This window comes from Mobula birostris, chromosome 9, assembly GCF_030028105.1.
Source record: "Mobula birostris isolate sMobBir1 chromosome 9, sMobBir1.hap1, whole genome shotgun sequence".
In the NCBI taxonomy this organism is placed as follows: Eukaryota; Metazoa; Chordata; class Chondrichthyes; order Myliobatiformes; family Myliobatidae; genus Mobula; species Mobula birostris.
In genome coordinates, this window is record NC_092378.1 from 134,142,252 (window position 1) to 134,168,261 (window position 26,010).

General features: G+C 43.1%; 1 pseudogene; it reads right to left on the reverse strand.

Moving 5' to 3' along the window:
• LOC140203093 (lysosomal dipeptide transporter MFSD1-like) overlaps positions 1-25,548 on the reverse strand; it is a 46,606-nt pseudogene extending 21,058 nt beyond the window's left edge.
• Between the last annotated feature and the right edge of the window lie 462 nt (positions 25,549-26,010).

A 26,010-nucleotide genomic window follows, 5' to 3' on the forward strand; every position in this document is an offset into this window, starting at 1 on the left:
AGATTCTCAAATCTAAACTTGATAGTTACTTCAATACAATATCTGAATAGGAATTTGGCAAGCTTTGTTGGGCCGAATAGCCTGTTTTGTCAACAACTTTCTGATGTTCTTGGATAAGTACAAACATCAAAGCTCTCATTTTTTTCAAAAACTGATGTCACATTTTCATCCAGTTCTTCAGGAAGGAAGGGTAAAAATCACCTTGAAAAAAAAGTAATTAAGATGCTGGCTGAAATGAATGAATTTTAGCTGCTTAGAAAATCTGTACTAAGCTACTGGCCATTCTTTGTCAGTCTGTTAACAACAGATTGAAACTGATACTTACGATAGAATGACCTACTGCTTGAGCCAACGAGAAATTGGCCAATGATCATCAATGGCAGTAGGTAACTGGTGCCCTTGAAATGGGATCCCAAAGCAAAGGTAGCCGAGCCCAGCATAATAATAAAGTAGGACAAGATGACACCAACTACAAGGGAAAACAAATAAAACTGTTTCAACAAAAGAACATCTTAGAAGATTTACTTCAATAGTCAAGTTTCAAAAATTCAAAGTACATTTATGCTCAAAGAATGGATAAATTATACAACCTAGGTAGCCAGAAACTTGAAAGAACCCAATTAACGAGAGAAAAAAATAAAAGACCAACACCCAAATCACAAGAGAAAGGAAACAAAACACAAATCATGCAAACAACAGTTAAAAGCTACAATCCATCAACCCATATTCCTGAACAGCTGGTTTCTTTTTTTTAAGTGCTGGGAGATTATTTCATTTATTTAATGCTTATTAAAAATTCTTTTCCTAAATCATTTTTAAAATGATGGTGGACCCTTATCCTGATCTGTGACCTAATTTGGAAAAAAAGCATAATTTTCATATCTATTTTGGTTGATGTTGTACAGACTTAATTTATAGAGTAAAAGATTTGGTCATCTTTTTGTCTTAGATTATCTTTACATATCATTTCAATGTTGTTGTGCTTTTCTCCTTTCTCTCATAAGCATGCTAATTTGGTTTACTAAAATTCAACATCAGTGAATAATTCATTTTAAAAATTTATTGATGGAGATACAGCACAGAATAGGCCCTCCCGTCCCTTCGAGCACCGACCAGCAATCGCCCAACTTAACCCTAGCCTAATCGCAGGATAATTTACAATGTAAACACAAAATAATCTGCAGATGCTGGGGTCTAAGCAACACTCACAACACGCTGGAGGAACTCAGCAGGTCAGGCAGAATCTGTGGAAAAGATCGATTGATGTTCCGGCCCGAAACGTCGACCGATCTTTTCCATGGATGCTGCCCGACTTGCTGAGTTCCTCCAGCGTGTTGTGAGTGTTACAATTTACAATGACCAGCTAATCTACCAATGGGTGCATCTTTGGACTGTGGGAGGAAACTGGAGCACCCAGAGGAAACCAACGCAGTCACAGGAAGAACTTACAAACTCCTTGTAGGCAACAGCAGGAATTGAACCTGGATCACCGGCAAACGAAAACATAAACACGAGTTTGGACTCACAACCGGCATGGGTGACTATGAAGTGCCAACCAACTCAAGCTTAGGATTCCATGTCCATTATACAGTAAAAATAAACACCCAGATCCAAGGGATGCCACAGGCAAAGGATTATACCAAAGCTCTGAATGGTCTTGCATGGTGGATTATAATTAAGTAGTTAATAGGAGGGGAAGGATACAAGAACAACTTCTTGGAGCCTCTGAGGCATACTGAGGTGGCATGGCAGTGTAGTAGTTAGTGCAATGTTTTTCAGAGCCAGCCGTAAAATCGATTGGGGTTTGATTCCCACCATTGCCTGCAAGGAGTTTGTACATTACTCCCTTGACCACGTGGATTCTGTCCTGGTGCTATCCTTTACTTAACAAAGAAGACAATGGTCGTCAAGATGGAGCTAGGGAACAATAATTCCTCGGGCAACATCTTCCAGATAGTTAATCATTTCAGTTTTCCTATGTCTTCTACTTATTCATCTTATCTTAATTTTGTTTTTGAAACTGTTGGAGCTTTGGACTTCCAGTCTGTAGTTCGATTGAATAAACTAGCACTCTGATGTTCCCGAGAAGACTCCAGAAGAAAAGTGCAAGCACAAACTACCATGAGCAGAAGCTCAGGGCGCGGTGCCACGATCGACAACACTTCACGCCAATTAAAGAGTTGAGGAAGATTAAAACATCGAGGCAAATGCGGAGGAGAGCAAGCCAGTCCATCATGGGTAAATCCCTCCCCACCACTGAACACATCTACATAGTATCGCTGGCGCAGGAAGGCAGAATCCATCACCGAGGATTTCCATACACCTAGGCCATGCACTCTTCTCACTACTGCCATCAGGAGGAAGCTATAGGAATCTCAAGACTCACACTATCAGGTTCAGGGGCAGTTATTACCCCTCAACCAGCAGGTTCTTGAACCAGAGGGATAACTTCACTCAAGTTCACTCATCCCATTACTGAAATGTTCCCACAACCCATGGACTCACTTTCAAGGTCTCTTCATCTCACATTCTCGAAATCTGTTGTTTATTTATTATTAGTATTATAATTCTTCTGAATTTCCACAGTTTGTTGTCTTTTGTATATTGGATGTATGTCCATCCTGTTGGGTGCAGTCTCCCAGTGTAGAGTGCCCACCTGCTTCAAAACATCCACCATTGTCCCTGAACCAAAGAAAACCAAGGTAGCATGTCTGAATGATTGACGTCCTGTCACACTCACCTCAGTCATAAGCAAATGCATTGAGTGGCTGGACACCCTACAATTCACCTACTGGCACAACCAATCAACAGATGATGCCTTAGCCACAGCTCTACACACTGTCCTCACTCACCTGGAGAGGAGGGATGCTTATGTGAGAATGTTGATTTTGGACTACAGTTCAGCGTTATGGTTTGTACATTGAGACGGAGACGCAGCATAAAGATTTTTACTCCCTCATGCTGTGAGATGGATATAGGAAAGAAAATAAATTCTAAATTCTATTGTGTTTCTTCGACTTACAGTGTATGCCCACAAGAAAATGAATCTCAGGTTATTTATGGTGACATATACGTACTTGATACTAAATTTACTTTGAACTTTGCACACTGGTGTTTGTCATTCTTTGCCTGTTTATGTATAGTTTTTTCATAAAATTCTGTTGTATTTATTCTTTCCTGTAAGTGCCTGCAAGAAGGTGAATCTCGTGATAGTACATGGTAAGGTGTACGTAACTTGTGACAAGCTTACTTTGAACTTTGAACATAGTCTCTGGAGATCCTGTCAAACACTTGGCTGGACTCTCCAGAACCTAGTTGTTGTTTGAATGAATGCAAGTCAGACACAAATAACATACTATCTGATTATCATGCATTTGTTTTTGCAACTTCCTGAGTGATTTTCAAATTCTTTTGCTACACGTTTTTATGCAAGCGATGTTGTTGTGATTTATTACTCAGATGAATGGCAGCAATGCTTCACTACTAGATGAACTCACGGCCTTCTATGCACGCTTTGAAAGGGAGAACACAACTACAGCTGTGAAGATCCCTGCTGCATCTGATGACCCTGTGATCTCTGTCTCAGAGGCCGATGTTAGACAGTCGTTAAAGAGAGTGAACCCTTGCAAGGCAGAAGGTCCCGACGGAGTACCTGGTAAGGCTCTGAAAACCTGTGCCAACCAACTAGCGGGAGTATTCAAGGACATTTTCAACCTCTCACTGCTACAGGCAGAAGTTCCCACTTACTTTAAAAAGGCAACAATTATACCAGTGCCAAAGAAGAATAATGTGGGCTGCCTTAACGAATATTGCCTGGTAGCACTCACATCTACAGGGGTGAAATGCTTTGAGAGGATGGTCATGACTAGACTGAACTCCTGCCTCAGCAAGGACCTGGACCCATTGCAATTTGCCTATAGTCACAATAGGTCAACAGCAGATGCAATCTCCATGGCTCTTCACACGGCTTTAGACCACCTGGACAACACAAACACCTACGTCAGGATGTTGTTCATCGACTATAGCTCTGCATTTAATACTATCATTTCCACAATCCTGATTGAGAAGTTGCAGAACCTGGGCATCTGTACCTCCCTCTGCAATTGGATCCTTGACTTCCTAACCGGAAGACCGCAAACTGTGCGGAATGGTGATAACATATCCTCCTTGCTGACGATCAACACTGGCGCACCTCAAGGGTGTGTGCTTAGCCCACTGCTGTACTCTCTGCATACACATGACTGTGTGGCTAGGCATAACTCAAATAGCATCTATAAATTTGCTGATGTTACAACCATTGTTGGTAGAATCTCAGGTGGTGATGAGAGGGTGTACAGGAGTGAGCTATGCCAACTAGTGGAGTGGTGCCACAGCAATAACCTGGCACTCAACGTAAGACGAAAGAGCTGATTGTGGACTTCAGGAAGGGTAAGATGAAGGAACACATACCAATCCTCATAGAGGGATCAGAAGTGGACAGAGTGAGCAGCTTCAAGTTCCTGGGTGTCAAGATCTCTGAAGATCTAACCTGGTCCCAACATATAGTCATAAAGAAGGCAAGACAGCAGCTATACTTTATTAGGAGTTTGAAGCAATTTGGCATGTCAACAAATATGCTCAAAAACTTCTACAGTTGTACCATGGAGAGCATTCTGACAGGCTGCATCACTGTCTGGTATGGAGGGGCTACTGCACAGGACCAAAAGAAGCTGCAGAAGGTTGTAAATCTAGTTAGCTCCATCTTGGGCACTAGCCTACAAAGTATCCAGGGCATCATTAGGAAGCGGTGTCTCAGAAAGGCAGCGTCCATTATTAAAGATCTCCAGCAGCCAGGGCATGCCCTTTTCTCACTGTTACCATCAGATAGGAGGTACAGAAGCCTGAAGGCACACACTCAGCTATTCAGGAACAGCTTTTTCCCCTCCGCCATCCGATTCCTGAATGGAATTTGAAGCTTTGGACACCACCTCACTTTGTTAATATACAGTATTTCTGTTTTTGCACATCTTTTAATAATCTATTCAATATACATAATTGATTTACTTGTTTATTTATTATTATGTTTTATTTAATTTATTATTTTTTCTCTCTCTCTGCTAGATTATGTATTGCATTGAACTGCTGCTGCTGTTAACAAATTTCACGTCACATGCTGGTGATAATAAACCTGGTTCTGATTCTGAGATCAGAGAGCAACAGATCAATCTCCCCACTGCACTCCCCAAAACAGATTCAGGCCAGGTTAGTACCACGGAGGGAGATTACCTGGGAGTACACGGTACAGCAGACTCACTTCCTGTGGAAAGAAATAATCCCCCAGCACTGTAAGTTCAATTAGAATCTCAGACATATTTTACACACAAAATAGATGTGATAGGTGTTGTTTTACACAGCATCTGATCTCCCTTTCAATAGCTACCAGTGACTCTTATTACTTTCAGGTGCATCAAACCGCATTAAATAAACCTTGCTCTGGTACCACCCTCTGACAGCGTCGAAGAGAGAGATATTCGAATGGAGAGGCGCTCTCTCAGGAGTAGCAAGCAAGAGGGAGAGAGACATATACACGGACACTTTCCTCTGGCAGCAGTGAGTGAGAGACAGGCTGATAGATGGCACGGAATACTTGTTCGCCTCTATGCTTGCAATCTTCCTGGACAATTTAATTGGCGAAAAAATGGAGTCAATCATGGGCTCGTGGCCAATCTCTAAACTTCTTGGCCTCGAGACCACTTGAACATACTTGATAAAAGAGTGTGCTCAGTGCTGAGGGATCATTGCTTCTAAAATGATTTAACACCTTCAGAAAATGCCTTTGGAACCTTACACTACCAGCACACAAGTTGTTATCACAAGACAAGACAAAGGAGCAGAAGTAGGCCATTCGGCCCATCGGGTCTGCTCCGCAGCTCCCCCATGAGCTAAACTATTCACCCATCTAGTTCCAATTTCCGGCTTTTTCCCCATATCCCTTGATACCCTGATTAATTAGATACCTGTCAATCTCCTCCTTAAACACCCTCAATGATCGGGCCTCCACAGCCACATGTGGCAACGAATTCCACAAATCCACGACCCTCTGGCTAAAAAATTTTCTCATCCCTGTTTTAACTGGGTACCCTCTAATTCTAAGACTATGGCCTCTTGTCCTGGACTCACCCACCAAGGGAAACAACCTTTCCACATCTACTCTGTCCAACCCTTTCAACATTCGAAACGTTTCTATGAGATCCCCTCTCATTCTTCTATACTCTAATGAATACAATCCAAGAGCCAACAGATGCTCCTCATATGTTAGCCCCTGCATTCCAGGAATCATCCTCGTAAATCTTCTCTAAACTCTTTCCAACATCAGTATATCCTTTCTAAGATAGGGGGCCCAAAACTGCACACAGTATTCCAAATGAGGTCTCACTAATGCCCCATAGAGCCTCATCAACACCTCCTTACTCTTATACACTATTCCTCTTGAAATGAATGCCAACATAGCATTCACTTTCCTTACCGCCAATCCAACTTGGTGGTTAACCTTTAGGGTATCCTGCACGAGGACCCCCAAGTCCCTTTGCACTTCCGATTTTTGAATTTTCTCCCCACCTAAATAATAATCTGCCCGATTATTTCTTCTTCCAAAATGTACAACCGTACATTTGTCAACATTGTATCTCATCTGCCATTTCTTTGTCCACTCTCCTAAACTGACTAAGTCTCTCTGCAACCTTTCCGTTTCTTCAGCATTTCTTGCTCCTCCACCTATCTTGGTGTCATCCGCAAACTTGGCCACAAAACCATTTAATCCATAATCCAAATCATCGATATACATCGTAAAAAGAAGCAGCCCCAACACCGACCCCTGCGGAACACCACTGGTAACCGGCAACCAATCAGAATAGGATCCCTTTATTCCCACCCTTTGCTTTCTGCCTATTAGCCAATGCTCCACCCATTCCAATATCTTTCCTGTAATTTCATGGGCTCTCATCTTATTAAGCAGCCTCATATGCGGCACCTTATCGAAGGCCTTTTGAAAATCCAAATACACAACATCCACAGCCTCTCCCTTGTCAATCTTAGTCGAGATTACCTCGAAAAATTCCAGTAAGTTGGTAAGGCAGGATCTTCCCTTCATGAAACCATGCTGGCTTCGGCCTATCTTGTCATGCACCTCGAAGTATTTCATAACTTCGTCCTTGAGGATTGACTCCAATATCTTTCCAACCACCGATTTCAGACTAATAGGTCTGTAATTTTCTTTTCGCTGCCTCCTTCCTTTCTTAAATAGCGGAACTACATTTGTGACCTTCCAGTCCTCCGGAACCATGCCAGAGTCTATTGATTCCTGGAAGATCATTTCTAATGCTTCCACAATCTCCAAAGCCACCTCCTTCAGAACCCTTGGGTGCACCTCATCCGGGCCGGCAGACTTATCTATTCTTAGTCCACTTAGCTTCTCAAGCACTTTCTCTCTAGTTATCTTGACTGTACCTAATTCTATTCCCTGATACCTCTGGCTATCAGGTATATTGCTCATATCTTCCACTGTGAAGACTGATGTAAAATACTCATTCAGTTCCTCCGCCATCTCTTTGTTATCCATTATAATTACTCCAGCATCATTTTCAATGGGTCCCATATCTACCCTTGTCACTCTTTTACTCTTCATATATTTAAAAAAACTCTTAGTATCCTTTTTTATGTTAATCGCCAACTTCCTTTCATAATTCATCTTTTCTTTCCTAATGACTTTCTTAGTTTCTTTCTGTAAGTTTTTAAAGGTCTTCCAGTCCTCATTTTTCCCACTAATTTTTGCTTCCTCGTACGCCGTTTCTTTTGCTTTTATTTTTGCCTTAACCTCTCTCGTTAGCCACATTTGTGCCATTTTTCCATTCATGATTTTCTTTTTCTTGGAATATATTTTTCCTGCATTTTCCTTATTTCTTGTAGGAATTTCATCCAATTCTGCTCTGCCGTCCCTCCATTTAGTTTACTTTTCCAATTGACGGGCCAGTTCCTCTCTCATACCACTGTAATTTCCCCTGTTCCACTGAAATATCGATACACCTGATACCAGCTTCTCCTTTTCAAATTTGAAACTGAACTCAATCATATTATGATCACTACTTCCAAGAGGTTCCTTTACCTCCAGCACCCTAATCGCCTCAGGTTCGTTACACAGCACCCAATCCAAAACAGCCGGTCCCCTGGTGGGCTTCTGGACAAGTTGCTCCAAAAAGCTATCCTGTAGGAATTCTACAAACTCCCTCTCCTGAGATCCATTACCTTCCCGACTTTCCCAATCCACTTTCATATTAAAATCCCCCATAATTATCTTGACATTGTCCTTCTGACACGCTTTTCCTATTTCCAGCTGCAACTTGTAGTCCACATCCCGGCTGCTGTTTGGAGGCCTGTATATAACTGCTATTAGTGTCTTTTTACCCTTGCCATTTCTTAATTCTACCCATAAGGATTCTACCTCTTCTGATCCTATGTCCCTTCTTTCTATTGATTTGATATCGTTACTTACCATCAGGGACACGCCACCCCCTTTACCTACCTTCCTATCCTTCCTGCACACTGTGTATCCTGGGATATTCAGCTCCCAATCACATCCATCATTTAGCCATGACTCGGTGATGGCCACAATGTCATACCTTTTAACCTGCAGCTGTGCAGCAAGGTCATCCACTTTATTTCTAATGCTGCGTGCATTTAAGTACAGTACATTTAGATCAGTACCTGTTGCCACTTGTGCTATATATCTATTTTGCAGCAAATTATCCTGTATATTCACCAGCCTGTCCTTCTTACCATCTTTTCTGCACAGTATTTTTGACTTATTTCTATTTTCCTCTTCCTCGATCCTAACACCTTGGTTTCCTTATGAGGGGAGACAGTAAAATCCTGATAAAGTTTAAGGTTGTGCTTCTTAAATGATAAAGGATACACCATAAAACAACCTGGTTGGTTAAGTCATTCAACTAAAAGTAATAAGGCAGTCTATTTTGGGTTTAATTTTAACACTTTTTGTGGATCAGTCATTAGTTGATCTGTTATCTGTAGTAAGTTTCCACCTGAAGTCATTGTTGCCTGTATAAATGGTAATTTAACCACCCATTTTACACTAAAGGAAAATTTTTTAAAAGTTCTCTGAGAAAATCTCAAATCTGTAGTGATAATTTGATTTATATGGAAATACAGTGCATTTTGTTTAGGAACTGGGCACCAGAAACTCCCAAAGTACTTAGAAGTATAAATTAATATTCTACCATTCAGGCATTTGTGTACTGGGTACAGCATCCAAAGTTCAGCTCCATTGATCAATTAGCTCATGTGGTTAGCAGTTGTAGAACCTGATGTTTCTTAATTACGTGTACACAGACATATCTCATGCTTGCAATCTCTGATTGTGTTTATTAATGTCAATCTTAACTTAATCATGGTGTCTTAACCTGTACAATTTTATATAACATCTAATTCACTACGCAATTGATCAAATATGACATACAACTGCCAATGCACTAATGCAGGCAGCATTCAGATAAACAAGATACACATTCTGCAGAAGGTGTGGAGGAGGCTTTATTACTGTGCTGAGGATCTTTTTGTTTAAATTCATACTGTTCCTCATACTCACTGCAATTTCCCAGCTTGTCTGTGAAGAACCCAGTCAGTATCACCACCACAGCATTTCTAGAGGAAAGATGAAGTAAATAAGTGCAAATAAATAATGAGGGCCTGAACTAAAATGTTAACAGTACATTTCCCACAACAGATGCAACCTGAGCTGCCGAGCTCCTCCAGTGATGCTCCAGAATACGGCATCTATAGACTCTTGTGTCTTGTGTATCCAAGAACTTTGTGCCTTTTAAAGTATTAATGTTGGAATGAACTCCTGCACATCCTCCTTCCTCCACCTTTGACAGAGGAGAACTATTTCCATCCCTGCCATCTTTGCAGTATGCCGTAACTTAAATACCTACAATGGTATAATTTTTGTGCCAATTGAACACACGGTGCCAATCTCATTTATACAATTGGATTCACTCAAAACTAGAGCTCCTTATTACAACGGTGGAAACTAAGCTTTAGGCAGTGGTTAAAATCGTTCACAACTCATTCTTCCAGAAGATTCTCCCAGTGTGAAAAAATGTCTTAGCATTACCAGCAGAAAATGAACATGGACACTTACATGGATAGGAATGGTTCAGTGGGATTTGGGCCAAAAATGGGAAGTGGTACTGGTTTAAGTGGGTATGGACCAGGCATGTCAAAGGGCCTCTTTCCATGCTGTGAGGCTCTATGACAACTGGGTATAGACTGTCCTTGTTGTAGAAGAAGACAAAAACTAATTGAGCTTGTTTCTTTCCTCTAATTGCAAACAAATAATCATCACTGTAAATTATAAATACAAAGGAAACTAAATGCAGGTGAACACAAGTGAATCATGATAAACTTGTTGCCTTGCCTTTCCCATGAAGAAAAGCAAGAACAACACAATGTCAGATGGTCCAGAACATGGTACGTTGATGAGTGCAGCAGAGAAAGAAGGCCAGGAAGGGAATATAACGTTGCTGAGCATACACTGAATATTCCAGCCATTTAACTAACCACAAACAGATAATGACACAGTGGTGTAGCAATTTGCTTAATACTACTACAGTGCCAGTGACCCGAGTTCAATTCCACCACGACCAGTAAGGAGTCCCTGTGACTCTGCAGGTTTCCTCTGGGTGCTCTGGTTTCCTCCCACATTCCAAAGACATACTGGTTATAGTGAGTTAATTGGTCAAAAGGGTGTAATTGAGTGGCGTTGGCTCGTCCAACCCAATGAGCCAGTTACTGTGATATATCTCCAAAATAAAATAAAGATGTTTTAGAGAAAAGGTGCAAGAAAAACATAGTCTGAAAAGTTATAGTAACAAGAAATTGCACAAAAAGGGCCTTTACACAAACTCCCTGTGGTGTTAAATGGAATTCAGTAGGATTACCATACTCCATTTCTGGTTTGACAGGACTATTGGTAACTCGACTAATTTATTGATGATTTTGAAAGTGAGCTGCTGGGAATAGAGGTCGGCATTGAAATTTATTCCCACGTTCAAAGCATAGGAATGGAGTAAAAATGAAGAGGGCATTGTGGAAGTGTATATTCTGTTAAATAGTATACTTACGTCCATGCATAGGTAGCAAAGAGAAGGTTGTACTGCTCTGGGGTCATTCCCAATCCTTCCACACAATCTGTTGTCCCATTAGTCACGGTAGAATTAAAACAAGTGATATCCTGGAAAGACACAGGTCACAACACAGTCAGGCAGAGACAACAGATAGAAATTTATCCAATCAGCTTAAACTTTTCATAACCATGCCTCTTATCCATTCAGGATTTGTGACCAGTATCAGTACGTCATCATTAAATCCTTAAGCTCATTGTCTTCACTCACACAATATCAGTCGTAAATTTACCAGCGTCAAACCAAAAGAAAGAAATGAAATTGTTAAAACGCACTAAAGGTGAATGACAAGCCAAAGTGGAGAGCAACCACTTGGGATGGTTTAAAGAACTTTGAAACTATACATGAGGAGCACAAAACAGTCCTGCACAAGATATATAAGGAGTGTATCATTTCACAAACTACCCACCCGCCTGCTCCATTAGCCACCTCCATTTGTGGAAGGGACCAACGTTCCCATATTAGCCTCATTGGTCAACACTGAAGGAGAGTGGATGCTCATCATCCTTAATCCCAAGGAACTACCTGAAAGTATACAATGAGCCTCCATTGGCTGCTTTACACAATTTCAGTTTGTGCAGTTTCAAATAAGATGCAAAGCAGTAATATAGTAAATTGGTCACATCTCATAGTTGGCATCATCAATAGCATACCATGCAGATTGATCAACCCAAGTCTTACCTTCTCAGCTAGTGGGTCATTCCAAGTATTAATCACTCTGAGTGATCTCATTCTTCCCTGCATTTGCACAGTCATCCGAATCCACAGATTCATCACCCCCTGTCTGAAAAAATTTTTCTTCATCTCTGTTCTAAATGGACATCCTCTACTCTGAGACTGTGTCCCCTGGTCCTAGACTCCTCCACTATAGGGAAATTTCTCTCCACATCCACTTGATATAGGCCTTTCAATATTTGATAGGTTTCCTCGTTCTTCTAAATCCAGCGATTACAGGCCCAGGGACATCAAACGATCCTCATATTACTGAGAATTACCTCATATTACCTTTTCATTACTGAGATAATTTCTGAGAATGTCCTCTGGACCTTCTTCAATACTACCACATTCTTTCTTAGATTAGGGGCCCAAAACTGTTCACAGTACTCCAAGTGCTGTCTGACCAGTGCCTTATAAAGCCTCAGCATTACATCCTTACTTTTGCGTTCTAGTCCTCTCGAAACGAATGCTAACATTGTGTCCCTTACCACCAACTTAACCTGCAAGCTAGCTTTTAGGAAATTCTGCACAAGGGACTTTCAAATCCCTTTGCACCTCTGATTTTTGAATGTTCTCCCAATTAAAAAATATTCCATGCCTTTATTCCTTCTACCAAAGTGCATGACAGTGCACTTCCCTACATTAATATTCATCTACCACTTCCTTGCCCATTTTCCAAGCTGTCCATATTCTGAAGCAAATCCCTGGTCTCTCAACACTACATGTCCCTCCACCTGTCTTCGCATGGTCAGTAAACTTGGCCACAAGCCACCAATTCCTTCATCAAAATCATTGACATGTGAGATAAGAGGCTGAACCTGCGGCACACCACAAGTCACCAGCAGCCAACCAGAAAAGGTTCTCTTTGTTCCCACTCTCTGCTTCCCGCCAGTCAACCAATCTTCCATCCCTGCAGGTATCTCTCCTATAATATCATGGGCTCTTATCTTGTAAAGCTGTCTTATGTGCAACACCTTGTCAAAGGCCTTCTGAAAATCCAAATAAGCAACATCCACTGACTTTCCTTTGTCTATCCTGCCTGTTATTTCCTCAAAGAATTCCAACAGATTTGTCAGACAAGATTTTCCCATAATAGACCAAGCCGACTTTGGCCTATTTTGTCACATGCCTTTAAGTACCCCAAAACCTCATCCTTAATAATACACTCCAACATCTTTCCAACCACGAAAGTCAGACTAACTGTCCTATCATTTTGTTTCTTCTGCCTTCCTTCCTACTTGAAGAGTAGTGTGACATTTGCAATGATCCAGTCCTCAGGAACGAGTGATTCTTGGAAGATTAGTACTAATGCCCCCACAAACTCTTCAGCTACCTCTTTTAGGAACACTGGGGTGTAAATCCATCTGGTCTAGGTGATTTACCGACCTTCAGACTTTTCAGCTTCCCAAGAACCTCCTCCTTACTAATAGCAAGGACACTTCTGCCCCCTGCCAGTCTTGCATTTCTTGCAGTGTCTTCTACAGTGACGACTGATGCAAAATACTTCTTAAGGTCGTCTGCCATTATAAACTCTCCAGTGTCAATTTCCAGTGGCCTGATACTTTTGGCTTCCCTTGTCAGCCACAGTTGCCTCATCCTCCCTTTAGAATACCTCTTCATCTTTGGGATGTATCTTTTCTGCATCTTCCAAATTTCTGACAGAATCTCCAGCCATTTCTGTTCTGCTGTCATCCTTGCTAGTGTCCCCTTCCAATCAACTTTTGCCAGCTCCTCTTTCATTCCTATGTAATTCTCTTTCCTCTACTGTAATACTGATACAGCTAATTTTAGCTTCTAATTTTCAAGCTGCAGTGTGAATTCTATCATTTACGATCACTGCCTCCTGAGGGATCCTTTACCCTAAGCTCCCTAATGAAATCTGGATCATTAGATAACATCCAGTTCAGAATTGCCAATCCCTGAGTGGATTCAACCACAATCAGCTCTAAAAAGCCTTCTCGTAAACATTCTACAAATACCTTCTCTTGGGAGCACCAAATTGATTTCACCTGCATATTGAAATTCTCCATGACTATTGCATCATTGCCTTTTTTAAAATTTCCATAGTAATTTGTAGCCCACATCCTGGCCACTGTTCGGAGGCCTGTATATAACTCCCATCAGAGTCTCTTCATATGCGCAGTTTCTTAAATAGACCCATAAGGATTCTACACCTTCCAATCCTATGTCACCTAAGGATTTGATTTCATTTTTGTCAATGGACCTACCCCATCCACTCTGCCTACCTGACTGTCCTTTCAATACAATATGTATTCTTGGATGTTAAACTCACAACTATGATCTTCGTTCATCCATGACTTAGTGATGCCCACAACATCATTTGTGCAAATCTCCAATTGCACTACAAGATCATCTAGCTTATTCCATTTTCTGCGTGCGTTCCAACCTTCAGTCCTGTATCAATCAATCACCCTTTTTGATTATGGCCCTCTGTTACACTTTAACTCATCCTACTGACTACAATTCTGCCCTATCATCTGCCTGTCCTTCCTGACAGTTACATTACACACTGCATCGGGGTGTATATCAACTGCCCCACCCTCAGCCCTATCACTCTAGTCTCTAACCCCCTACCAGATTTAGTCTAAACCCTCCCCTAGAGCTCAAGAAAACCTGCCCACAAGGATATTGGTCCCTCTCAAGTTCAGGTTTCACCTGTCATTTTTGTGCAGGTCATATTTATACCAGAAGAGATCCCAATGATTCAGAAATCTGAAACCCTACCCTTTGCACTAATTCTTTAGCCATGCATTCACGTGCCAAATCATTCTACTCTTACCCTCAATGATGCATGGTACACGCAGCAGTCCAGAGATTACTATCCTAGAGGTCCTGCTTTTCAGCTTTCTACCTAATTCCCTATATTCTCTCTTCAGGACATTATCCCTTTTCCTTCATACGTCGTTGGTTCCAATAAGTACCATAGCTTTCAGCTCTTCAGCCTCCCCCTGTTGAATGTTGTGTACCTGATCCGAGATATTCCTGTTACTGGCACCTGGGAGGCAATTTACTATCCAGGTGTCTCTTTCCTGTCCACAGAGTCTGCTCTCTGCTCCTCTAATGCAGAATCCTTTCTGTATTCCTCTCACCCCTTCCCTTCCCCTTCTGAGCCACAGAGACAGACTCAGTGCCAGAGATCAGGTCACCACAGTGTCCCCCTGAGAGGTTGTTCCTGAACAGAATCCAAAGTGGTATACTTATTATTGAGGGGAATGTCCACAGAGGTACTCTGCACTCTCTGCCTCCTCCCTTTGCCTCTCATGACAATCACCCAGGTACCTGCCTCTTATAACTCAGGATGACTACCACCCCGTAGCTCCTATCTATCACCTCATTTTGTCGTATGAGCCGAAGGTTATCCAGCTACAGCTCGGTACACTTTGTGCAGATGTAGTTATCAGGGAGAATGGAGATCTCCCAAAGTTCCCACGTCTCACACAAGGAACAGACCACTAACTCTGGACCCATTCTCAGCAAACTAGCTATGTATTAACAGAAGGAAAAATAACTTCCGAGAAACTTACTTAAAACCTCTGCCTCTGCTTGCCCAAGCTTGAGCCGAAGCCTGACAACTCTAACACAGTCCACTCACACGTGTTGTGTGACTTCTTGCTCTGAATATTTCAGAACAATTTGCAGAATACTAGAGGCGCAAGGCAAAGACAGTGTTGTGGCTTGGACAGATATGCAGGATTCAACATAGGCAAATTACTTGCATAATATTAAAACTAGATAGTTTACATACTCCTGCACTGGGCATTTCAGTACTCACCCCCTGGAACTTGTCCTGAAGCACACTGGGAATTGTGTAGTAGAAGTAGCAAGCAAAGCCTAGTAGACAGTTGAAGAATAGTAACAAGAATCTGTAATAGGCTGAACTGGGAGGCATGTGTCAGACCATGCAGAATGAATGGATGGAACATTAATATTAACATTTTACTTACAGTTATACAAAAATTAAATATGTTCCTTGGTAAACAAAAACAAAACACTTACAGAAAATGCTGAAAAAAACTCACAAAGTTCTTATCTACCATCTAGGCACTAAACAGTTTTCTAGAATAAGCTCTAATTTTACAGCCCTTTTCTTATTATTAAAGGCAAGGCAACTTTTTGTACAGCACTTTTCAAACACAAGGTGGTTCAAAGTGCTTTACAAAGAACAAGATATAAAAATCAAACATCATATTTCAGACAATATAAAGAGAATAAAATCACACAAAAATAGATATGATAAATAGTTTTTGAAAAGAATAAAAGTTACAGTGCAGGAGATTCTAATTAAAAACTACATCAAAAAGAAAAGTTTTAAGCATCAATTTAAAAGAGCTTAATGTTGGGGCAGACTTCGGATCCTCTGGAAGGTTATTCTCGATATGTGGAACATAGTAACTAAAAGCTGCTTCACCGTGTATAGTTTTGACCCTGGAGACGGTAAGAAGACCCACCCCAACTGATCTGACAGCTCAGAAAAGTTCATAGTGGAACAGAAGATCAGAGATGTATTTTGGCCCTAGATCATTCAGTGCTTTATAAACTAGTAGTAATATTTTAAAGTCAATCCACTGATGGATAGCTGTTATTAGTACTCACACTTGTTATTACCTGATCAGTTTTAAACAAATTCCATATCTGCTTTAGTCTTGCACCTCAGTCTCCCCCAGAACTCTGCTTTCAAAACTGACACCTCTCCATTCTTCCCCAGTTCTCAGGATCCATCGCTGATCTGAAAGTTTAACTGGTTGCTCTTTCCACATGTACTGCTTGACTGTCTGATTTTCTCCAGTAGTTTTCCTTGACAAGGACATTATTTCTCTCACATGGAATAATTTTTCCATGGCATATAAAAAGAATGTAATCTATGATTTTATTGTGCTGTCAGACAAATGAAGCACCAACAATGTTATGATTGGACATTTCAATTATAGTCTTTCCCTCAATCCAACACAACGGTCTAGAATCTCTAATCAATGAGAATGCACCAACACTCCACGCTCAAATGGGAAATAAAATCCACGTTTCTCCCCCCCCACACACACAAAAAATTTAGCAATCTCTTTCCTGGCATCTCTTTCTGACAGGTCTCAAGTTTCTGGACTCGAGCAGCTAGATGAGAGCCAATCACAACAAAGAATTTTTAGATCATAGAACATAGAAACAAGGAAAACCTACTGCACAATACAGGTCCTTTGGCCTACAATGCTGCGTCGAACATGTACTTACTTTAGAAATTACCCAGGGTTAGCTATAGCCCTCTATTTTTTCTCAGCTCCATGTACCTATCCAAGAGTTTCTTAAAAGACCCTATTGTATCCGCCTCCACCACCATTGCCAGCAGCCCATTCCACGCACTCACCACTCTCTGCGTAAAAAGCTTATCCCTCACATTTCCTCTGCACCTAGTTCCAAGCACCTTAAAACTGTGCCCTCTCATGTTAGCCATTTCAGCCCTGGGAAAAAGCCTCTGATCATCCACACGATCAATACCTCTCGTCATCTTATACACCTCTATCAGGTCACTTCTCATCCTCCATCACTCCAAGGAGAAAAGGCCAAGTTCACTCAACCTATTCTCATAAAGCATGCTCCCTAATCCAGGAAACATCATTGTAAATCTGCTCTGCACCCTTCATGTAGAGAGGTGACCAGAAATGAGCACAGTACTCCAAGTGGGGTCTGACCAGGGTCCTTTATAGCTTCAACATTACCTCTCAGCTCTTGAATTCAATCCCATGATTGATGAAGGCCAATACACCATATGATTTCTTAACCACACAGTCAACCTGCGCAGCAGCTTTGAGTGTCCTATGGACTCGGACCCCAAGATCCCTCTGATCCTCCACACTGCCAACAGTCTTACCATTAATACTATATCCTGTCATCATATTTGACCTATCTGAATGAACCACCTCATACTTATCTGGGTTGAACTCCATCTGCTACTTCTCAGCCCCGGTTTGCATCCTATTGACATCTCGCTGTATCCTCTGACAGCTCTCCACACTATCCACAACTCCCCCAGCAAATTTACTCACCCATCCCTCCACTTCCTCATCCAGGTCATTTATAAAGATCACGAAGAGAAGGGGTCCCAGAACAGATCCCTGAGGCACACCACTGGTCAACAACCTCCATACCGAATATGACCCGTCTACAACTACTCTTTGCCTTCTGTGGGCAAGCCAATTCTGAATCCACAGAACAAGGTCACCTTGGGTCCCATGCCTCCTTATTTTCTGAAGAAGCCTTGCACAGGGTACCTTATCAAATGCCTTGCTGAAATCCATATACACTACATCCACGGCTCTACCTTCATCAATGTGTTTAGCCACATCCTCAAAAAATTCAATTAGGCTCGTAAGGTATGACCTGCCTTTGGCAAAGCCATGCTGACTATCCCTAATCATATTATGCCTCTCCAAATGTTCATAAATCCTGCCTCTCAGGATCTTCTTCATCAACTTACCAACCACTAAAGTAAGACTCACTGGTTTATAATTTCGAGGGCTATCTTTGCTCCCTTTCTAGAATAAGGGCACAACATCTGCAACCCTCCAATCCTCCAGAACCTCTCTTGTCCCCATTGATGCAAAGGTCATCTCCAGAGGCTCAGCAACCTCCCCACTCGCCTCCCACAGTAGCCTGGGGTACATCTCGTCCGGGTCCAGTGACTTGTCCAACTTGATGCTTTTCAAAAGCTCCAGCACATCCTCTTTCTTAATGTCTAAACGGTCAAGCTTTAAGTCATCCCTACAATCGCCAAGATCCTTTTCCATAGTGAACACTGAAGCAAAGTATTCATTAAGTACCTCCGCAACCTCCTCCGGTTCCATACACACTTGTCCACGGTCAGACTTGATTGATCCTATTCTCTCACATCTTACCCTCTTGCTCTTCACATACTTGTAAAATGCCTTGGATTTTCCTTAATCCTGCTCACCAAGGCCTTCTCATGGCCCCTTCTGGCTCTCCTAATTTCATTCTTAAGCTCTTTCCTGCTAGCCTTATAATTTTCTACATCTCCGTCACTACCTTGTTGTTTTGAATCTTTTGTAAGCTTTTCTTCTTGACTAGATTTTCAACCGCCTTTGTACACCATGGTTCCTGTACCCTACCATCCTTTCTCTGTCTCATTGGAACGTATCTATGCAAAACATCACACAAATATCCCCTGAACTTCTCCCATCACAACTACCCTGTTTTACAGAGGTGAAACCAGAAACCAGTCCTTAATTAAAATTATACAAAATAGTATATAAACACTGTAACATGCATTACCAGAGTAGAAATCATAAACACACATTACGAAATATTTATTTCATCACTGCAATTAAGAAGATTACAATCAATCTTCATAAAAAATTAGTTCCTTTAGATGCCAGAAAGTTTGATAGGTAAATGCCTTAAAATGCTCTAGAATGTGAAGCAATTACGTGCAGAATCCATGGGGTATTTTATACTCGGATAAGTCTGTAAAAGCCTAAATTTCGATTATAAAGTTATCAAATTGAGTTGATTAACATAGCACTAGGACAGCCACTGACTCCAACATCCAGACCACCACTGGGCAGATACTCCCGAGACCCCGAATGTAGCAGAACCTTTATCACTCAGTGTGAGCTGACATTCCAAGCCCATCCTGGATGTTTTAGTGATGAGGTAGAAAAACTGGCGTACACGGTAAATCTCCTCGATGGACCAACACTCAGCCTGTTCAACGCTTTACGGGTGCAAGGATATCCTGCAGCCTAATCCTGTCGACATTTCTTTGCAGAGATAAGGAGAGTTTTTGATCTTTTAAACTGGAGTCAGGAGAATACCCACCGACTCCTGGACCTGTACCAGGGCAGAGGGATGGTGGGGGCCTATGCAGTCAAATTACGCATGTTTGCTGGAATGACGGGATGGAATGAGAGATCTCCCATCCCTGCCTTCAGTCGCAGACTGAACACAGGGGTCCGACACGAGATCGCTGTCCGTGATGAGCAGGATTGTCTGGATCAGGGGTTCCCAACCTTTTTTGCATTGCGGACCAGTTTAATATTAATAATATTCTTGCGGACCGGCCGACCGGGGGGGGGGGGGGGTAGGGTTGCCAACGGACAAGATAGCGGTCAAATGCGTTGTTTACCCTGAAAGACTACAATGGCCATGAAGCCTTGCGCGGGCACCAGTGCGCATACGCGTCGTGACCCGCCGATTCTCACCCCACCTGCCCGCCCAGCAAATCCTTTTTGGTGATTCTGTTCGTGGGGGTGGGTGTTAATCACTACTGGAATATAGGCGATAAGTGGGTAATACACTCAATTTTGTTTCTAAAAGGGTTTATCTAACGAATTTAATATTAAACACACAGCGCATATTTTCCTCGCATGAATACACGGATATGTCAATTAGGGGAGCTTGAAGTGTTGAATGAACTTCCAGTAGAAGTGGTAGAGGCAGGTTCGATATTATCATTTAAAGAAAAATTGGATAGGTATATGGACAGGAAAGGAATGGAAGGTTATGAGCTGTGTGCAGGTCGGCGGGACTAGGTGGGAGTAGCATTCGGCATGGACTAGAAGGGCCGAGAAGGCCTGTTTCTGTGCGGTAATTGTTATAGGGTCACTTATAAGTCAATAGCATCATAACATTTTAAGTAACATTTGGATATTAAACACACAGCACATATTTTCCCCCGTATGAACATATAAAATCATTGCAACACACCAATATCGCTGAATCAGTGGGAGCCCTGGGCTTGTTTCCCTACAACAACACGGTCCTATCGAGGGGTGATGGGAGACAGCAATACTCGAAGGGGGTTCCTTTTGTCCAGTCTATTCCGCAGTTTAGTTTTCATTGCATTCATTGCAGAAAACTCTGCTTCGTAGAAAAATGTTGGAAATGAAAGCAATGTTTTCAGTGCTTTCGTGGCTATCTCAGGATATTTAGCCTTGACTTTGATCCGGAATGCCGGCAGAGATGTTATGTCAAACATACTTTTCAGCCCGTCGTCATTTGCAAGCTCAAGGAGTTGACCTCCTTCCCACCCTGACAGGGATGACGCGCGGGTCATGACCTCACATGCGTAATGGCTGATCAGTGACCGGGACAGGGAATGAGGAAAGGTGCGGCTGACTCATATCGCCAAATCATATCGTTTCCTCACGGCCCGGTAGTGCATGCTCTGCGGCCCGGTACCAGTCCGCGGCCTGGTGGTTGGGGACCGCTGGTCTGGATGACCCGAGTAATCTGGCTATTCGAGATGACGACTGGGTAGCTGAGTGGAGCAGGGAAAGAATGTCTCAAGCTACCTGAGACATCACAGGTCGCCGTCTGATCACAGTGTTCCCTCACCACCTCCCTCATTAACCAGCGCCCAGTTCACGGAGGTGCCTGTGTAAGTCGGACGCATGCGCTTATCTCAGGAGGAATGAGGTCTACGCAGAACAGGTTCCTGTGTCTATTGGAGTGATCCAGGACAATTTTGAGCATCTTATCTGAACTGTCCAGTAAAAGAGGATACCCATCAGCAGGGAGGGGAGTCCTGATGGGTCGGTTCTCTGCAATCAGCTTTCCCGAATTGTGCAATACGCCAGCTTCCTTGCTCGGACCCATAAACTTCAGGCACTTGTCGACTCCGGTGACCCCGGGAATCTCATGAACATCTCTCTGGCTCAAAGATGGGGAGTTCCTACTCATGAATTAAGAGAAAAGATCAACGTCACGGCCATGCTCAGTCGACTTCTGGGCACCGGCCAGGTCCTCCTTCCACCGAACCCTCCAACTTGTGCTCGAAGACAACACAGTGAAGAACTCTTCTATCTGGTTGATTCGTCTGAACTGCCACTGGTGCTTGGTCCTCCTGGTTATCCCTAAATAACCCACCGGTTGATTGGTCTCTTAAAGCACTTCAAGAATGGGGACTGGCATGCCTGTCCACCTGTCTGGGTCCAGCTCAATCCGCTCCATGAATCTCCTCCTGTGTCAGCTAAGGATGAGGACCTGTCTGGGATTCCGGCCGAATATGCTGATCTTCTTAAGGTCAGTAAAAAGGTCTCCCTTCCTGCACATGACTGCACCCTTTACTTCCTATCCGTTAATTGTCCTCCCCGGGGCTGTCTCTTTTCCTTCTCTCATCCTAAAACGGTGGCCATGGAAGAATAGTTCAAGGAGGTAGTAGCCTTGGGGTTTATCCGTCCGTCAACCTCGCCAGCAGGAGCAGGCTTCCTTTTAGTCCGCAAGAAACGTGGCAAGCTCTGTCCCTGCATCGATTATCGGCCCCTAAATAATATTAAAGTACTGTGAGGAACAACTACTCTCTTCGCCTGCTTGCCTCTGCGTTCGAACATCTTCAGGGAGCAACCATATTTTCCAAAATTGATCTGAGCAATGTTTATTATCTGTTTTGGTATCAGAGAAGGATGTGGGTGGAAGACAGTTTTCAACACCTCGCTGGCCACTATGAGTACCCTGTCATGCTCTTCTGTCTGGCCAACGCCTCTGTTGTTTTTCAGACCTGAGTTAATGATGCGCTCAGAGACATGTTGAATCAGTTCCTTTTTGTGTGTTTGGATGACATTCTTATCGATTCTCACTCTCATCAGGAATACATCCAGCACGTCCAGTGGCTCCTCGAGGATAACCTATACGCTAAGCCAGAGTAGTGCGAGTTGGTGTTTTGGGGCTATATACTTACCCCATCCATTGTTCGAATGGAGCCGAGAAAATATCAGGCGGTTACGGAATGGCCCAAACCATCTACAGTCAAACAGGTCCGGCGTTTCATGGGCTTTGCGAACTTTAATCGCCGCATCATCCAGAATTTCATCTCTACGGCGGCTCCCAAACCTGCACTCACCAGGAAGACATCTGCAAGATTCCATTGGACAATTGGTGCCGATCAAGCATTTTCCGAACTAAAACAACGTTTCACCACAAACGCGGTCCTTCGACACCCAGAACCATCACCTGACCGGGAGATTGATTCTGGAGATCCTGATGCTGAACAGCTGATCCAGCGCTACAACCGCTCCTGGAGACGAGCCGGAGCTTCTCCGCTGCGCGCTCAGAAACAACATACTCGGCAGGCTGATCGGCTCCGCCGACAGGCGAGGCCTTTCAAGCCAGGAGAGGAGGTCTATTTGGCATCAAGGAATCTTCCCCTGAAGGCCAAGAGTCGCAAATTGACCCCGCGCTACGTGGGACCATTTGTAGTAGAAAAATCTGTCAACAAGGTCTCGCATATTTGCGCCTACCTGTATCAATGAAGATCCACCCTGTGGTTCAAGTTTCCCAGCTCAAGCCTGTCACTACCTCTCCCCTGGCACCTGTCACCCCCCCCCCTTTCCTCCCCGCTTGGTGGATAATTCCTTGGTCTATACCGTGTGGTGGCTCCTAGCATCTCACCGGGTATAGGCAATGTCCAGTGCCTCGTAGATTCAGAAGGGCATGGTTCTGAGGAACGTTCTTGGATCTTTTGCAAATGACATCTTGGAGAAGTCACTCATCTGGGACTTCTTGCGGCACAGGTCTATGGTGTCTGGTTGGGGGTGGCGGGGGAGGGGAATGGAGTCACAACCGCGGATTCTGCTGCAGGGTCGACGCGCCACAGCAGGTTCGGAAATTGAGCTTGTGAATATGCACGTTCCAGCTAATTACTGTTTTATTAACTCCCTGCTTTTCGTTGCAGTCTTATCGAGATTTGAGTAAAGCACAGTAATGTTACGCTCCCTGCTTACTGTCAGCCTTGTCCGAGAAAGAGACGAGCGGATCTTCGTTTGGTATTTAGCTATTGTTTTCAGCCGCGGCGTTGACATCTAACTTTCATTTCGGCAGTTTTGGTTAGCGACTCTGTTGGCTCAGCATTTCTTGTTTTCCTTTTCCTTAAAACCCTGCCAAGTTCGCACTGAACTCCGTGAGCTGTCGACTCGCTTCAGTGTCTCTCAGCACTTGCGCCATACCCAAATGCTATGACACTTGCAACCATGAATCACAGTACCAGGCCGTGGCATAATCGGCTCGGATTCAATCAATAGTGTAACGATAGAAGTTTTTTCATGTTCAGTAACAGGTCAAACCTCCTTAACCTTTAAGAAAGTAAAGATGCTGGTGTGAATTCTTCTCGTTGTGGAACACTGCAAAGATCACAATTTGCGAACAGTACATTGGATTAAAGACGAAGCAAGATCTACAAAGGAAATGTGCCATGGAGGAATTGCTGCAAACACGGTAGATTCGTAAAAACCCGTCCGATGATCTAAACTGGCTCAGATCCCACACGCAAATCTATCACAAGCACAGCTTTGAAAAACGAAAGAAAATCTGCAGATGCTGAAGGAACTCAGCAGGCCAGGCAGCATCTACGGAAAAAAGTACAGTCGACGTTTCGGGCCGAAACCCTTTGGCAGGACAAGAGAAAAAAAAAAAGATGAGGAGTAGATTTAAAAGGTGGGGTCTGGGCCTGAAACGTCAACTGTACCACTTCCTAGAGATGCTGCCTGGCCTGCTGCGTTCACCAGCAACTTCGATGTGTGTTGCTTAAAAGGTGGGGGGGGGGGCGATAAAGAAACACAGGATGATAGGTGAAACCGGGAAGGGATGGGACAAAGTAAAGAGCTGGGAAGATGTTTGGTGAAAGAGAGACAGCTTGGGAAGGGAGAGTCTGATAGGAGAGGACAGAAGGCCATGGAAGGCAGAAAAACGGGGAGAAACACCTGAGGGAGACGATGGGTAGACAAGGAGATAAGGCGAGAGATGGAAAAGGAGATGAGGAATGGCGAAGTGGGAGGGGGGTGCATTATTGCATATCTTTTTAACACCCCCTATTCCCACACCAACCTGTCAGTCCTCAGCCTTCCTTGTTACTAGTTGAGCCACGTCTGATTATGCAGGTGATTTTACATCGTAATCTTCAAAACCTTTCCATGTTTACTGCATTGAGACTGATTGAATTCACAGTGCAGACACAAACAATGAATTAAGCGTCTATTGTACTGAGCAGTTCAGCACCAAAGTAGATAGAGGTTATGGTCAATTTTCAATTAGATGGCCAATAGTGAAGATGAACATTCGTGTGTTCCTTATGTGAAATGACACAAACAAAACATTATCTTATCTTAATATTCTTTCTTTTTAACGTACTGTGTAATAAAAGAACATGTAATTCCAACCAAACTTTGCTTTAGCCAGTGTAATCTTACCCTTTCTTTGGCCTATGTTAGATCAAAAGAATTCATTCTAGTCCAAATCTTAATCTGGTCCCCACTCAGGAAGAGCGAAAGTCCAATACAGCTGAGGAGCTAGTACCTCTGCACAGAATTCCAGTGCCAGATTCGGCGTAGCTCAAACGAGCAATACTCTTCAATCACACTGTCTTACTGAGAAACTTCACGGCACAGAAAGCGATCAGTCTATCTGACTACCAGACAGAAATATCTGAACATTTCAATGCTGACCTCTTTCTGCTGGCTGAGCCATGTTGGAGAACCTGTTCCTTTCCCGAAGATAGACTTGACACGAATCCGAGTGTTTCAGTATTTGTTTTCACAGTCTCAGACTTTGCACAGCTGAGCGCGACAGCTGACGTCATCGCCGGGAACATCAGGACTCCGGCAGTATATTAGTTTTATAAATAACACAAAGTTCAAGAGGAACTCAGCAGGCCAGGCAGCATCTAAGGAAGAGGGTATCGTCGACGTTCCGGGCCGAGACCCTTTATCAGATTCTGCCTGGCCTGCTGAGTTCCTCCAGCATTTTGTGTGTGTTGCTTGGATTTCCAGCACCCGGAGATTTTCTCTCTTTTTTATAAAAGACAGCCCAGCGAATTGCTGATATGAGGTGCCGGGTATTTTGAACATATTCTTTTTTTTCTTTTTCATTAATATTGCAATTTTGACAAGGTGTGGTTAGAATGGGAATTCATCATTGTTGTGAGATGCCTGTTAGAAAAGATCCTATTCTGGTATCTGTCCCCCACTTTTCCTTCGCTACATCGACGACTGCATTGGCGCTGCTTCCTGCACGCATGCAGAACTCGTTGACTTTATTAACT